Raw genomic sequence first — 17,537 nt, forward strand, 5'->3', positions numbered from 1 at the left:
AAAAGTTCATCGCACAAAATAACGTTATCGGTTAATTAATGGTGATTAAAACAATGATTGTTTTTTCTCTTCCCACAGACTTTGAGTCAGTTCATGCGACGAATATAACAAGTGTTCAAAAGTTGCTTCCCTGACCGGGAATCGAACCCGGGCAACGGCGGTGAAAGCGCCGAATCCTAACCACTAGACCACCAGGGAGCGCTGTTGGTTAGTTTATCAGATGTAATATGGATTTCCCTTTCTCTGTGATTCAGTTTTTAATTTTTTTTAGCTCCTGATTGCGGATATTCCCGTGATTAAATAGGAATAAAGTACAATAGGCTCAGGAAAACCCAAAGAGGTGGCATCCCGCTCACCGAGCCTCAAAAGCAGCATTTATCTTACCAAGCACTGGAGTGAGTGGAACTTTCTCCAGGGGGGTCTCAATGTGGAAAGGGTGACCAGTGAAAAAGTTATTTATCAGTCAGGATGGCCGAGCGGACGAAGGCGCTGCGTTCGAGTCGTAGTTTCCTTTGGAGGTGTGGGCTCAAATCCCACTTCTGACATCGGTTATTTTGACTCCTATTTTATTTGTTGCTTGAGCTGCAGTTGATTTTTCGGCCCAGTTGATTTACTTTTCCCGCAATAACCAACCCGGTCTCCGTCCACGGCACGTTTTGACGCCCACCGGCTCATCCCTAAACCGAGCTTTAAACGAAAATATGCTGGAAAAACAAGGCGATAATTCAACAACGATGGAGAGAACAGACACTTGGGGAAATATACCATAGGAACAGAAGAATGCCATTCAGCCCCTCGAGCACGCTCCGCCATTTGATAAGATCATGGCTGATCTGTGATCTGACTCCATATACTTGCCTTCAGCCCATATCCCTTAATACCTTCGGTTGACAAAAAGCTATCTATCTCAGATTTAAATTTAGCAATGAAGCTAGCATCAATTGCCATTTGCGGAAGAGAGTTTCAAACTTCTATCACCCTTTGTGTGTAGAAATGTTTTCTAATCTCACTCCTGAAAGATCTGGCTCTAATTTTTAGACTGTGCCCCCTCGTCCTGGAATCTCCAACCAGCGGAAATAGTTTATGTCTGTCCATAAAATGTCAATGACACAGTCAATGAAAGGTGCAGTTCACGAAGGCGACTCACGAGCACCTTCTCAAGAGCAATTAGTGATGGGCAATAAATGCTGACCTTGCCATTGACACCCACATCCCATGAATGAAGACAAAAAATGTCGCCTGCATGGCCGAGTAATTTCCTGCTGCTAAATGACGGGAAGAATGAAACCATCGGCTTCAGTCCTTTGAACGAACTGTATACACTTGCCGTCGAGCTCAATCCCCACTTGGTCCTCTGCCCGAATATCTACTGCTTCAGAAAATCCTCCATAACATAGAATCACAGCATGGAAACATCATAGAAGGAGGCCATTCGGTCCATCGTGCCTGTGCCAACTCTTTGAAAGAGCTATCCAATTAGACCCACTCATTTTCCCTTTCCCCATAGCCCTGCAAAATTTCCCCCTTCAAGTATTTATCCAGTTCCCCTTTGAATGTTATTATTGAATCTGTTTCCACCACCCTTACTCGCTCCATAAAAACATTCTCCCCGTCTCACCTCTGTTGCCAATGACCTTAAATCTGTGTCCTCTGGTTACCATCCTTTCTGGCACTGGAAATAGTTTCTCCTTATTTATTCTATCAAAACCGTTCATGATTTTGAACACCTCTTTTAAATCTCCCCTGAACCGTCTCTGCTCAAAGGAGAACAACCCCAGCTTCTCCAGTCTCTCCACCTCACTGAAGTCCCTCATCCCTGGCACCATTCTAGTAAATCACCTCTGCACCCTCTCCAAGACCTAGACATCCTTCCAAAAGTGTGGTGGGCAGAATTGTGTGGTGGCCAGCTGGGGCCGAACCAGTGATTTATAAAGGTTTAACATAAGTTCCTTGCTTTTGCACTCTATGCCTCTGTTAATAAAACCAACGATTCCGAATACTTTTTTTTTACAATCTATTCAACTTGTCCTGCCACTTTCAAAGATTTGTGTACGTATACCCTAAGGTCTCTCTGCATTTTGAGCAGTTCCTTTTCTGTGATGTGGTAATTTGGGTGCCGGGTGTGTGTAATTGGATTTGCTGCAGTCATGCTGCCGCGGACAGGTGAAGGCTGCTTCTGAGGCTGCCTGACACCTGGTGGGAGTGGCTGAGGATTTGGTAACGGCCTGGATAGCTCAATCGGTAGAACATGAGACTCTAAATTTTAGGGTCGTGCGTTCAAGCCCCACGTTGGGCGAAATGTGTTTTAAACTTTTCCGCTGCTTTCGCGAGTGAACCCTCCGCATGCTTGACTGTCAGTGTCAGAGACGAGTCTGTAAGTGCCGCGGAGTGTGCAATGGTCAAAACTTTAATAGGAGCAGAAAGTTATTTGGGGTTCAGATACACAAACCTCTCTGATGAGCCTGAGATTTTGTCAGAGGTTGCTTCCTCCCCTACATCTCTTGCTCTCTGAGGAGGCACTTGCTCCGGTTTCAATTTACAAACTGGGTGAGTTGGTGATCGGTGTGGGAGAGCTGGTTTGTGATCTGAATCGGAGACTCAGCGGCCCCGGGTGAGACAGAGAAAATAAATCAGTCTCGGCCCGTCCCCAATCTGCGGATGTGGAAGAAAACACGGGAGGCGGGTGCGGTGTGAGGTCCCTGTCAAACCAACTGCCCGAACAAAGCTGGCCACAGTCACAGAATCTGAATGGCTACTCCTGAGGTGGGGGGTGGCCGTTTCATGTGGAAAAGGATCCCGAGCGAATGATCTGATTCATAAGGTTAGGAGAGGGAGATTAGGGAGCTCCTTCGGAACGTTAATTAATTGAAAATGAAGTCTTCTTCCTGTGTAACTTGTGTAGTTTTGATGAATGAAATGTTTGTAAAAAGGCATCCGTGGAGAAGGATTGAGAGCTTTTAGGACTAGAGTGGAAATGAGAAGATTTTTTTTCACACAGAGGGTTGTTACGATCTGGTGGCCACTCCCTGAAAGGGTGATGGAAGCAGCTTTCAAAGGAACTTTCAAAAGGCAGTTGGACAGGCACTTGAAGAGGACTGATTTGCAAGGTTACGGGGAAAAGGCTGGGTTTTTTGGATCAAATTGGACAGCTCTTTCAAAGAGTAGGCAGGGCAATACGGCCGAATGGCCTCCTTCTGTGCTGTAATAGTCCATGATTCTATTCCATGATTTTAATGTGGGACAGGAGAGATGTTGTTTAAAGAGAAGTGAAACTGTCCCAATCAGAGCAGAGAGAGGTGACTGGTCAGTTCCCCTCTGTCTAGTATAAATCACCAGCGGTTTTTTGTGGTGTCGTGGTTACCAGTTCGCTTTACACGCGAACGGCCCTTGCAATTTATGTTGCAATTGCTGTTTACATTCTATATTAATGACTGAGATGAGGGGACCGAGTGTAATGTATCCAAGTTTGCTGATGATACAAAGGTCGGTGGGAAAGTGAGCCGTGAGGAGGACGCAAAGGGAGGTGGACAGGTTAAGCGATTGGGTAAGAATGTGGCAGTTGGAGTATAAGGTGGGAAAATGTGAAATTGTCCAGTTTGGTAGGAATAATAGAAAAGCAGAATACTTTTTAAAAGGTGAGAGTCCAATATATGTTGGTATTCAGAGGGTGTTGTGTGATTTAATTGAGGTGTACAAAATTATGAAGGGCCGAGATAGAGTGGATGGGATGGACCTATTTACCTTAGCAGGGAGGTCAATAACCAGGCGGCATAGATTTAAAGTGATTGGTGGAAGGATTAGAGGGGAGCTGAGGAGAATTATTTTTACCCAGAGAGTGGTAGGAGTCTGGAACTGACTGCCTGAAAGGATGGTAGAGGCAGAATCCCTCGTTACATTTAAATAATACTTGGATATGCACCTGAAGTGGCGTAACCAAAAAGGCTACTGACCGAGCGCTGGAAAGTAGGATTCGGCTGAGTGGCGCATTTTCGGCCGGCGCGGACATGATAGTCCGAATGGCCTCCTTCTGTGTCGAACATTTGCTGTGATTCTCCAAAATTGGCATTTGTTTTTTGTAACAGCAAGTCCTCTGATCAGGAATCGAACCAAGGCTATAACAGTGAGAATGCCGAATCCTAACCACGACACCACCAGAAAACACATGTCAGGTTTCTAAATATATCTGGGAGTGTTTGTATTAGGTTCAAATAATATTTCTGGTTTTGTGACTCTTTTCGTTGCAAATGTATTTACATACACCTGTATTATTTATTTATTTATTGGGGTGTATATATACTAAAGCTACTTTTGGCGCTGATAAGAGTCTGTATAATTCCGCAATTCATGCTTTAGTTGCGTTTTCACTGGTTCCCCAGTGTCGGGGAGGGAAGTGTCTGATGCGCTCTTTTATTTAATGTTCCCAACAGAAGACAAACACTCGTATTCGTTCAAAATCAACCTGCAGGTGGACACACACACACATAGATAAACACAGCCAATGAAATGGACGTTATTTTGGGATTGATGCACATGGACACCCAGGGGCGAGTTTACTGCAATGACAGACAAGAGTGGTTGGGTTTCTCAGGCCCGGCTCGCTCAGTCGGTGGAACATAACACTCTTAATCTCAGAATCGTGGATTCGAGCTCCCCGTTGGGCGAATTCGCTTTTAAACTTTTAATGTTGCTTTCAGGGGTGAACCCAAGCTCTGACTCCACCCGACCTCCCGTGCAGTGTCACCGCGCACATTGTGGCCGCGCCCGGGCTGATTTCTCTCTCTCACCTGGGACCGCTGAGTCTGCTGTACCGTGATCACCAACTCACCCAGTTTGTAAATTTAAACCGGAACAGGTGTCTCGCAAAGGGCAAGAGAAGTGGGGAAGGCTGCAACCTCTGACAAAATCTCATTCCCATTAGAGGTTTGTGTATCTGAACCCCAAACACTTTCTTCACCTTTTAAAAGTTTTGACATTCACTGCACAGGACGCAGCACCAAGAGGCTCGTCTCTTACACTCACAGTGATGCGTCGGGCCGTTTTCACTCGTAAAACAGCTATTGTCATATTGTGATATTGTCTTTGACTCCCTCACCAGCGGAAAGGGTTTGTCTATCTACCTTTCAAAATCATAAAAAGACTTCTATATTCCAGGGGATACAAGTATGTAACCGCTCCTCATAATTTAACCCTTCGTGCTCTGCTAACATTCTGTTGAATCTGAGCTGCGCTCCTTCCAAGACCAATGTACCCTTTTAGAGTAAAAGGGAATAAAACTTGAAATGAGCGTCACTGAGGATCAGTTTTCTCTTACTCAAAGTTATCTGTTTCGTGAATTAAAAGATGCAGCTTTTCAAGAATAAGGGAGCAGCCACTGTCGCCCTTTTTGGCACGAGAAAAAATCTCCTCCGTGGATGTTTATGGAGAGCAAGTTTCAAAACAATGTTTACACTCGGGAGCTTTTCGCATGTGAAGCAAACGCGATAACCACGACACTACGGAAAGCGCTGCTATCCCATTAAAAACAATGGGGAACTGACTTAGTCACCTGTCTCTGTTCTGACTTGGAATGCGTTGCTTCTCCGTCCAGCAAAACTTAATATGTTACAACACAGAAGTAGATCATTCGGCCCATCGTGCCTGTGCTAGTTCTTTGAAAGAGCTATCCAAGATGTCTCACCACCATAAGCTTTTTCCTCATAAGCCCTGCAAATTGTTTTGAAAATAACTATTGAATCTGCTTCCACCGGCCTTTCAGGCAGCGCATTCCAGATCATAACAACTCGCTGTGTAAATTATGTTCTCCCATGTCGCCACAGGCTCTTTTGCCAATTACCTTAAATCTGTGTCCTCTGGTTACCGACCCTTCTGCAACTGAAAACAGTTTCTCCTTATTTGCTCTGTCAAAACCTTTCATTATTTTGAACAACTCTTTCAAATCTCCCCTTAATCTTCTGCGCTTTCAGGGGATAATCGCAGATTCTCCAGTCTCACCACATAACTAAAGTGCCTCATCCCTGTTACCATTCCAGTAAATTTCCTCTGCACCCTCTACAAGGCCTTGACATCTTTCCTAAAGTGCGGTGCTCAGAATTGAATACAATGCTCCAGCTGCAGTCTAACCAGTGTTTTATAAACGTTTAGCATAACTGTGCTGCTTTTGTACTCTATGCCTCTATTATTAAAGTCCATTTCACCAGGCTTTCTATGTCCTCCTGAAGTCTGATACGATCCACCACATTGTTTACTACATTCCCGAGATTCGTGTCATCTGCAATCTTTCAAATTATACCGTGTATACTCATGTCCAGGTCATTAATGTATGTATCAAAAATGAAAACGTTTTGCAGTGTGACTTATGTGATTTTAAACCTAATTTATACAACATCTTCTCATAATTTAACTTATTGCACCCTGATAACAATCTGGTGAATTTTTGCTGCCATCCTTCCAAGGCCAATATATCCTTTCAGATTAAAAGGGTATAAACTTGAAATAAGCCTCACTGTGGATCAGTTTTCGCTCATTCAAAGTTATCTGTTGAGTGAAATAAAAGAAAGTGCTTTTAAAGAATAAGGAAGCATCCACTATCGCCCATTTTGACAAGTCTATTTTGTGGCACTTTATCAACCGTCTTTTGAAAGGCCATTTACACAACATCAACCACATTGCCCTCATCAGCCCTCTCTGTCAATTCATCACGAAACTCAATCACGATTTGCCTTTAACAAATCCAAAGTGGCTTTCCTGTCCAAATGACTATTAATTTTGTCCCAGATTATCATTTCTAAAACCTTCCCACCATCGTGCTGAAACTGACTGGCCTCTCGTTGTTGGGTTTATCCTTACACCCTTTTTTGAACAAGGGTGTAACATCTGCAATTCTCCAGTTCTGTGGCAGCAAACCCTGTATCTAAGGAGGATTGAAAGATTATGGCCAGGACCTCTGCAATTTACACCCTCACTTCCCTCAGCAACCTAGCATGCATCCCATTCGGACCAGGTGACTTATCTACTTTAAGTACAGCCAGCCTTTCTACGATCTCCTCTTTATCAATTTTCACCCCATCCAGTATCTCAACTACCTCCCCATTTAATGTGATTTACAGTGATTTAGGCAGCATTTTCTACCTCAGTAAAGACAGATTCAAAATACTCATTTAGAACCTCAGCTATGCCCTGTGCCTTCATGTGTAGATCTCCCTTTTGGTCCCTAATCGGTCTTACCCCTCCTCTCACTACCAGTTTACTATTTATATGCCTATAGACGACTTGTAATGACTTGATGAAGGGATCGAGTGTGATGTATCCAAGTTTGTTGAAGATACAAATCTAGGTGGGAAAGTAAGCTGTGAAGAGGACACAAAGAGTCGACAAAGGGATACAGACAGGTTAAGTGTGTGGGCAAGAATGTGGCAGATGGAGTATAATGTGGGGAAATGTGAGGTTATTCACTTTGGTAGGAAGAACAGAGAACTGAATATTTTTGAAATGGTGAGAAACTATGAAATGTTGATGTCCAGAGAAACTTGAGTGCCTGGACACCTGAACTCCAGGTTGTGCTAACCTAGTATAATCATCCAAAACCTGATGACGGAGAAAGTCTAAAAAAAACTATGACAATAATCAACCCTTGGTGGTTTCTGAGAGTCAGCAAAGTGGGATGGTTTACGACCATGAGTTAAGATCAGTGGTGCTTACGTACAGAACAATGCAGCCGAATCGTATAAAGATAGGGCATGCTCCCTTCTCAAATGTTAGAGCTCTCAATAGGGGACAGTCAGAAGCCCATCGCCACAGGCAGTCCGCAAAGGTCAGGTCTGATCTACCTGGATTCGCAGACAGGTCAGTTTGTGTTGATTGCTTGTCATTAATGTAACCTGTAGACAGTTGTATTATAATAATAATACTGTTGAATGTAATGTTGAAGACACCTGTAGTGCAACTCTGTTGTAATCAGTCTATTAAAATTGCTATTTTGTAACCACTCGGGCTAAAATCAAGCGGAAGTTATTGTTGATGGATTAACAACCCATAGTTGCGACAGTAACGGGAGAAATCCGCAAACAAACATTCACTTTAAATAGAAGCATCACACCCACAATTTATATTTTCACACGTTCATTTTTGCAGTTCTCACCAAAGTCCAAACATCGAAAGTCCACGTGTTTTTCAGAAGTTTCCACTCCTGTTATGTATTTTGAGCAGTTTCCTACATGTATAAACATCACACCCATAGTTTATATTTTCACACGTTCTTTTTTGCAGTTCTAATCGAAGTCTAAACACCGAAAGTCTAAGTGTTTTTCAGAAGATCCCCTCCTGTTATGTACCTTGAGCAGTTTCCCACATCCATTTCCTGTGATGTGATAATTCTGGGTGCAGGATGAATGTAATTGGATTTGCTGCAGTCCGCTGACAGCAGGCGATGGAAGCGAGCGCCATGCTGCCGCTGACAGGTGACGGCGACTTCTGATGCTGCCTGACATCCGGTGGGGGTGGGCGGGGATTTGAAAGCCAACCCATTCCACCAATCTCGGAGCTCTGAAGCGGTGCTTGACAAACATTGATTGAAACAAATACACAATGTAGCATCCAGGCCTCGTAGAGCAACGATAGCGCGTCTGACTCCAGATCAGAAGGTTGCGTGTTCAAATCACGTCGGGGTCACAGTTTTTTCCCTGAGAGCCGGTTTGAACAATTCTGCAATTCAAGTTTTCTTTGCGTCTTCACAATTAACAGAACCCTGCTCGAAAGTCTGCCTCTGGCCGGGAGGGAATCACCTGATGACCTCATTTATTTAATGCAAATAACAGAAGACAAACACACATCTTCGTTCAAAAACCACCCTGCAGGTGGACACATAGTGAGATAAACACAGGGCAGAGATGCAGACAGTATCCGGAAACATCGGGAAAGAGACAAGAGAAATAGATTGAGCGCTTTGTTACCCGAAAATTGTCTGAACCTCCACGGTCAATGAAAGGGCTTTTGTTGGCCGGTTTCCCATTGCACCGGAGAATTCGGGAGAACTTGGGAGATGGTTGGTTCGTATTCCATTGTCCCCCACCATTGGAAAAGGTTTGCCCATCCCACCCGACTAACTCCTTTCAAAAGCCACTCTGTCCAAAGCCAATATATCCTTCCAGATTAAAAGAGAATAAAACTTGAAAAGAGCGTCACTGTGGATCAGTTTTCTCTCACTCAAAATTATCTGTTTAATGAAGTAAAATATGCAGGTGACAAAGAATACGGCAACAGCCACTGTCTCCCTTGATGGAAGGAGAAGAAAATCGGTCTGGATGTTTGTTGAGACCAAGTTCCAACATAATGTTTCTGCCCGGGATCGAACCGGGGACCTTTCGCGTGTAAAGCGAACGTGATAACCGCTACACTACGGAAACCGATGGCATGGTATGTAACACAATGGGTAGCTGAATGGTGTGCTCTCTCTGCTCGTACTTGGAATGTGTTCTTTCCATTGCAGCTGGAGACACAGACAGTGGCTGCTCCCCCTTATCTTTAAAAACTCACAGGGTAGTGGGTTTGAGCCCCACGTTGGGCGAGTACCGTTTTAAACTTTCATGCTGTTTCCACCCGCCCCCCTCCGTCTCACCGCACACGATGGGGCCGCGCCCGGGCTGAATCGCTCCAATCAGGTTTCCGCCCCTGTCGCAGCATGAAATGGTCCTTATCAAAGTCACAAATGATGCCCTATGGGAATACCACCATGATAAACTATCCCTCCTCATCCTTCTCAAATACAATATCTCACCGTGCTGTTATGCTGTTAGACTAGTTTCCTCTCTCTGCTCTTATTTGGAATGTGTTGCTTTTCCATCTGACAACACTTAGTATCATGGTATTATGTTAGTCCACAAGAGGAGATCATTCGGCCCATCGTGCCTGTGCCGGGTCAAACACACGTATTCGTTCAAAATAAGTTCAGAGACAGATTGAGTGTTTTTTTTATCAGAAAATTGCCTGAACCCCCACAGTCCACAGCTTTCCTCCTCGCTATCAACCACACGGCCTACTTTTATGTCAACCGCAAATTTCTCAATCATGCCCCCTACGCTTCAGTCCAAATCGTTAATGTATACCACAAAAAGCAAAGGACCAAGTACCGAGCCCTGCGACACCCCACTGGAAACAGCCTTCCAGCCGCAAAAACACCCGTTGACCATTAACCTTTGCTTTCTACCAATCAGCTAATTTTGGATCCAATAAGCCACATTCCCTTGGATCCCATGGGCCTTTACTTTTTCGACCAATCTGCCATGTGGGAATTTTTCAAAAGCCTTGCTGCAATCCATGTAGACGACATCAATTGCGCTACCCTCATCGATCCTCCTTGTCATCTCCTCGAAAAAATCAATCAGGTGAGTTGGACACGATCTCCCCTCAACAAATCCATGCTGACTGCCCTTGAATGGTCCGTGCCTTTCGAAGTGACAGTTGATCCTGTCCCTCATTTGAAATGGAGTCTTTCTCCTGCTTGCTGCAATAACAGATAAGGCGGTTATTAGTACTCAGGCCTGGCTAGCTCAGTTGGTAGAACATGAGACTATTAATCTCAGGATCGTGGGTGCGAGCCCCACAGTCGGCGAGGACCATTTTTAAGTTTCACGCTGCTATCACTGGCCAACCGTGCAGAAATAATGCAGAATAAAGTATGGTATCGGTAGTCAGAATGGCCGAGCGGTCGAAGGCGCTGCGTTCAGGTCGCAGTCTTTTCTGGAGGCGTGGGTTCGAGTCCCACTTCTGACATTGCTGATTTTTACCAAGACCTGGAAATATTTTATTTGTGGATTGGGCTGCAGCTGATTTTTCTGCGAAGTTGATTTGCTCCTCCCACAAAAGCAACTGGCTTTGTCGTGCAGATGTGACTTGAGAAGTTTTGAATGGTGAAATGTTTGACATATTAATGACCGGGACAAAGAAATAGAACAGCAGTGGGAAACATTTAAAACGATGATCGACAGAGTCCAGGAGAAATATATCCCACGACAAACCAAGAAAAAACTAGCCAGAAATGATACAACAGGGATGAATAAAGAAATAAGGACAAAATTGAATCTAAAGAAAAAGGCACACACGAGACAATAAAGGAGAGAGGGGAATGTGAAAAGACTGGGAAAGAAGTCGAAAGAACTATTAGAAAGGCAAAAAGGAATATCAAAAAAGCGAAGTATTCTGGACACATCAACAGCCAAAGAAAATTTAGGATTGGAATAGGGCCACGAAGGGATACACATGACAAACTCACAGGCAATGACAGTGAAATGGCAGAAATATTAAATAATCACTTTGCTTCAGTATTTACCAGGGAGACTAATATTGTGGGCATGACAGGAGAAGAAGAGATCAAAAAAAATATAAAGAGATTTAAGATCGAAAGGGGGGAGATAATTCATAAACTAATCAAAGCTAGAGAGGAAATTTCCTGTGAGGAGCCGAACCACAGTTTCAAACCGCTCAGCCACGCTAATTTCCGTATTACTGTTCAGGAGCTCATTTCACAGGGACACGATTACTGCGCTCCATTTCGAGAGGCTCAGTGACAGGTGGAAATTGACCTATTAATAGAATCATAGAATAGGACAGCGCCATTCGGATGCCATTCGGCCCATCGTGCCTGTGCCTGCTCTCTGAAAGTGCAGTCCAGTTCGTCCCACTCGCCTGCTGTTTCCCCATACCCCTGAAAATGTTTCCATCCAAGCGTTTATCCAATTCCCTTTTGAAAACTGTGAGTTAAGAAAAACAATATTGAAAGGGGTGCTGGGGCCTCTGCAGCGTCGATGTAGAGTGTGTGATGATTGAAGTTATCAAGATGGTTGCTTTACACATGGTATGTTGTGCAATCATCCTGAAATATCTTCAATATCCAATACAAATTGAATTGCAAATCTGACGGACAAACACTGGAAAACAAGTCACGAGTGAACGCAAATCATCTGGGACCCGTTTTCAGCCTCACCGCACTTTAAATAAAGTGAAATAACTTTGCATTGAAAAGATTTGGAACTTGCATCTGTGCCTTTATCTGTTCCAGTTCTTAAAGTTGCTGGCGTCTGATGATGTACTCGCCTCTGCTCACTCTATTGAACAAGAAAGGAGGTGTTTGACGATGACGGGACCTGTTGGTTCTGAGCTCATTCTTTACATTGAGTGGGTTCGCGTCCTTCAACTTTAGCCCAGCGGTGAACTTCGCAGCAAACAAGTTCGACACCGTCTCACCGCGGACGCTGACTGCCATGTTTATTGTAAACAATTTTACAACACCAAGTTATAGTCCAGCAATTTTATTTTAAATTCACAAGCTTTCGGAGGCTTCCTCCTTCCTCAGGTGAACGTTTGTTGGAAATGAAAACGTTTCCAACAAACGTTCACCTGAGGAAGGAGGAAGCCTCCGAAAGCTTGTGAATTTAAAATGAAATTGCTGGACTATAACTTGGTGTTGTAAAATTGTTTACAATTGTCAACCCCAGTCCATCACCGGCATCTCCACATCATGCCATGTTTATTGTTATTTCTTTCAGACCTAAATAAATAGTGACCGTGATTTTAAATTTGCACTCAATGATTTTTAGGTAGTCTCCTTTCAGTGTTTCAAAGGCGACCCCTAATTTATGATAGTCCGGCCATTTCACCAGCCGTTTTGAAAACAAAACATGTCTCTGCTTTTCGCGGCTTTTTTCGAAAGGCAAAAAATATATTTCCCGTGACCTCTGAAGGATGGGCAAGTACATTTCAGAAAGCTGAAGCAAGTTCACCGAGTTAAATCGTCTGACCACGTTAAAGGCGATATATACAGATATATATATATATATCTGTATATATATATATACAAGTAGTTGCTGTCTGTTTCTGTGGTTGTCTTTTTTCTGTGTGTGTCCATCTGCAGGTAGATTTTGAATCAATACCAGTATTCGTGTCAGTTTGTTGCATGAAATAAATGAGGGTGTCAGGCGCTCCCCTCCCTGCCACTGGGTAGGTACTGAGTCAGGGTTTCGACCAAACTTCTGTTTTGTTTTGTGTGAAAAAGCAATTGAAACCTACATTCGGGAATTATCCAGTGTCATGTGAGCGGTGAAAGAAACAGTGACCCCGATGTGATGTGAACACGCAGCCTTTTGATTTGGAGTCAGACCTTTGCGCCACGCACTCTGAAGACAGGATCCTGGATGTTATTATATTTTTTGAATGTTTCTCAAACACCGTTTCATATATTGGTTTAATAGATCGGGCTTATCAAATCTCCGCCAGATCCCACCGGGTGTGAGACAGTCTTGGAAGCAGCCTTCACCCCTAATATCACGCTGGCATTCATCGCCTGCTCCCAGCGGACTGCATGAACAGGGCTGGGAGATATGGACTTTGTTCACATCATTCAGCAATGTGAATCGTTAAATATTTCATCATTTTTAATGCGGACAAGGTTTCAAAATGCTTCCGCCCGGTTTCGAACCGGGGACCTTTCGCTTTCTCGGCAAACGTGATAACCACTACACTACGGAAAACTGATGCTTCAAGCTCTGTGATATGGATATCACCCCTCAGCCAAACTAATTTCCGTATTACTGTACAGGAGCTCATTTCACAGGGATACATTTACTGCGCTGTATTTCGGAAGGCTGCAGAGAAGGATCGGTGGCGATGGTCAGGCAGGGAATCCCAGAGCATCGCGCCCACACAAACATTTCACTGTTTTTTTCATGTACCTGTTATCCGACCGCAGTTTAAACTATTGCGAATGGCATGCGCAGATGATATTGTTCATTGAGTGCTTTCTTGCTCGAAACATCAGCCTTTACGGTTAACAGCCGAACGCGCTAACCGATTGCGCCACAGAGACCAACCGGTGCGGTTTCTTGCAAGATACACGAAAGCAGCGTGTCACCTGGCCAAAGTTTCATGTTGCAGCCACAGAAATGTAGTTGTCCATTATCAGTGTTACTTTTCCAGAAATAAAGGAAGGAACATTGTTTGTGGAAACATGGAAACGGTCTGATCTCGCTCACAGCATCGATATCACCGCCAACCAGCTCTCCTGCAAACGGCGCGCTAATCGCTGCTTTGTCTGTTACTTATTAGCACTGCGGGAGAGCATTCGTCACACGGATTGCAGCGGTTCAAGAAGGCGGCTCACCACCACCTTCTCCAGGGTAATTAGGGATGGGCAATAAATACCGGCCTCGCCAGCGACACCCACATCCCATTAACGAATAAAAAAAATATTAATTTCAGATTCTGCATCAGTTTGAGGTGCTGTATTGGATTAAGCTGTTGTATTTGTTTGAGGTACTTTATTGCTTTGAGATACGGTATTAGATTGAGATGCTGTATTAGTTTGAGGTATTAATTTATGTTTCAGGTTCTGTATCGGTTTGAGGTACTGTATTAGTTTAAGGTGTTGTATTTGATTGAGGTACTGCATTAGTTTGAGGTTCTTTATTAGTTTGAGATGATGTATTAGCTTGAGGTATTATATTAGTTTCAGATTCTCTATCCGTTTCAGGTATTGTATTAGCTTGAGGTACCGTATTAGTTTGAGGTACTCTTTTAATTTGAGAAGCTCTATCAGTTTGAAGTGTTATATTAGTTTGGGGTATCTGTATTGTAAGGAAAGAATTAGTCTTTATATTGAATTAATATTAACCTTTACCATTTGCCTCTTAAGTAAGGAAGTATAAATCTCTGTTGGGAGAACGAAACTACAATCATCAGACAGATTTGCTTCATTTTATATGCATGCATATGTTTAATATAGAGACGAGTAGATTCTGAAGTCCAGAAACTCTTGGATCGGAGCTGATATCATATTACTCATAAGTTTAATTATCCTTTTGATATAAACAATTCTCTGACAATCATAACAAGGCCTTTAAATCATTCAGAGCTGGTGTGTATGTGTGTCAGACAGCATTGTGTGCTATTCGTCTTACCAGCTTCACAGGGAAGCAGGAGAGGTGTGAGATATGTATGATAGCTACGTATCATTCCAAGCTGACGAAGCGGGAAAGGGCTGCACTGGTGAGAGACAAACACCATTCTGCTCTCTGGTCAATGGGCAAGGCCATATGTTTTAACTAACAAGTTCCAAAGTTATAGTTATAATTAATGCCTAAAGCAGAACACCTGGCTGTGCGGAAGGAGCCTGCTTGCACCACAAGGCTGCATCTAGTGGAGGAGTGTAGTTCGGTGATGAGGGAAGTGATACTCTGATGACATCGAAAATTCTGGAAACCCTCAGCAGGTCAGGCAGAATCTGTGGAGAGAGTAACAGAGTTAATGTTTCAGGTCAATGACCTTTCATCAGAACCACGTTGGGCAGTTGTGTTTGGGAATAGGATGAAACATTGGAATTGTTTCACTCATGTGGGTTGATTTGGGTACTTTTCTGTCTTTAGAAGTTGAAGAGTAAAATAAGGGCTCGTCCGGGATTTGAAGCCGGGACCTCTCAAATATTTGGACAGACAACCCCGAAGCGAGAATCATACCCCTAGACCAACGAGCCCGTTGACAAAACCGAACGCATTAAAGAGCCAGCCGTCGTAAAACCCTTTTTGTTGGCTATCCTTGATAAGCAATTATGAGGACAGGTTGCAAAGACCAGACTTGCATTCCCTTGAGTGCAGAATATTAAGGGGTGATCTAATTGAGGTGTTTGGATTATTAAAGGATTTGACAGGGCAGATAGAGACTATTTCCTCTGGTGGGGAGAGTCCAGAACAAGGGGTCATAACCTTAAAATTAGAGCTGGGCCGTTCAGGGTTGATGTCAGGAAGCACTTCTTCACACAAAGGGGAGTGGAATTCTGGAACTCTCTCCCTCAAAAAGCAGTTGAGGCTGGGGGTCAATTGAAAATTTAAAAACTGAGATTGATAGATTTTGGGGCTAATTCGGGAGTTTAATGACTGACATTTTTTCCCTGTGAATTGGAGAGTTTCGATCGATGAAATATTCGTGAAAAGAGTCAGTGCAAAGAGAGTCAACAGTACATGTTTTCCCGAGACACTTCCTTCAGAGCTAAGAACGAAAAGTTTCTCATTTCCATAGTGCAGCGGTTATCATGTTCACCAGTTACACGCAGAAAGTCCCCGATTTAACCTCGGAGGGAAGCATGTTGTTGGGACGTGCTCCCCATAAACCTTCAGGGTCGAGTTTGTTCATGCATGAAAGGGGCTACAAACCTTTTTTAATTTAACAACGGCTACACCAGATTCCTGGTATAATAAGCACTAAACACTTTTAAGCAGACTCCTAAAATACAGTATGTAAAACGGGAAGGGATAAAAGTTCATGACATACAAAACACAAAGATTTATTGACGTTTTAATTGTCACTTGGCAAACAAGTTAGCATTTACTTCAGTGTGCAACAGAACGTATTAATGGCGATTAAAAAAACATTAAATGTCTCACAGACTTGAATTATTTTTGTGCAATGAACTATTCCCAACCACAAGGGAACACTGCATCAAACATATATATTTAAGTATATAATAAGTATATATAATATATATATATATATATATATATATAATCTATGCCATCAGTAGACCTCGTGGTGAAACGGTAGCGCGTCTGACTCTGAAGGCTGCGTATTTAAATCATGTCGAAATCACTACTTCTTATACCATTCATATCAGCCTGGATAATTTCGGAATCACTGCTTTTTAATAATAAACGAAACTTTGCTCACTAGTTCATTGTTCATTGCTCCCTGTCATTGATAATTGAAATGAAATATTAATCTGGCTAAGCCGGAGAACAAAATATTCAACAAGCGAAACAAATACTGAGCAAAATTATTTGCAATGTTTGGGGGGAAGTGCAGCTGAAAAGCAGAAGATCTGAATGGAATGATCAATGATTGAGCGGAATACATTGCTCGACTTGTTACTCGATTGCCTTCTTGCACAGCACCTCACAAACCCGTGACCTCAACCACCTAGAAGGACAAAGGCAGCAAGTACATGGGAATAACACCACCCTGCACGTTCCCCTCCAAGTCACACACCATCCCGACTTGGAAATATATCGGCCGTTCCTTCATCGCCGTTGGATCCTGGAACTCCCTACCGAACAACACTGAGGGAGAACCTTCACCACACGGACTGCAGCGGTTCAAGAAGACGGCTCACCACCACCTTCTCAAGGGCAATTAGGTTTGGGCAATAAATTCTGGCCTTGCCAGCGACACCCACATCCCATGAACGAATAAAAAAAATCTCTGTGCTCCTCCAATTCTGGCCTCTTGCGCATCCCCGATTTAAATCGCTCCACCATTGGCGGCTGTGCCTTCAGCAACCTAAGCTCTGGAAATGCCTCCTTAAACCTCTCCGCCTCTCTCTCCTTTAACACATACCTTAAAACCTACCTCTTCGACTAAGCTTTTGGTCACCTGTCCCAATATCTCCTTATGTGGCTTCGTGTCAAATTTTGTTCAATAACGCTCCCGTGAAGCACCTTGTGACGTTTTACTACGTTAAAGGCGCTCGACAAATGCAGGTTGCATCCTCTGGTTATGGACCC

General features: G+C 43.5%; 5 non-coding genes across 5 annotated transcripts; 2 read left to right on the forward strand and 3 right to left on the reverse strand.

Annotated features, from left to right (window-relative positions):
- Positions 1–126: 126 nt before the first annotated feature.
- On the reverse strand, positions 127–198 carry trnae-uuc (transfer RNA glutamic acid (anticodon UUC)). Its single transcript has one exon. It is a non-coding gene; the product is annotated as a tRNA-Glu (tRNA).
- An 8,397-nt stretch (positions 199–8,595) lies between these two features.
- On the forward strand, positions 8,596–8,667 carry trnaw-cca (transfer RNA tryptophan (anticodon CCA)). Its single transcript has one exon. It is a non-coding gene; the product is annotated as a tRNA-Trp (tRNA).
- A 661-nt stretch (positions 8,668–9,328) lies between these two features.
- Positions 9,329–9,401, reverse strand: trnav-uac (transfer RNA valine (anticodon UAC)). Its single transcript has one exon. It is a non-coding gene; the product is annotated as a tRNA-Val (tRNA).
- A 1,283-nt stretch (positions 9,402–10,684) lies between these two features.
- On the forward strand, positions 10,685–10,767 carry trnal-cag (transfer RNA leucine (anticodon CAG)). The gene has a single exon. It is a non-coding gene; the product is annotated as a tRNA-Leu (tRNA).
- A 2,680-nt stretch (positions 10,768–13,447) lies between these two features.
- Positions 13,448–13,521, reverse strand: trnas-aga (transfer RNA serine (anticodon AGA)). The gene has a single exon. It is a non-coding gene; the product is annotated as a tRNA-Ser (tRNA).
- Positions 13,522–17,537: the final 4,016 nt, after the last annotated feature.

Source organism: Heptranchias perlo, unplaced genomic scaffold (genome assembly GCF_035084215.1).
Source record: "Heptranchias perlo isolate sHepPer1 unplaced genomic scaffold, sHepPer1.hap1 HAP1_SCAFFOLD_47, whole genome shotgun sequence".
NCBI lineage: Eukaryota > Metazoa > Chordata > Chondrichthyes > Hexanchiformes > Hexanchidae > Heptranchias > Heptranchias perlo.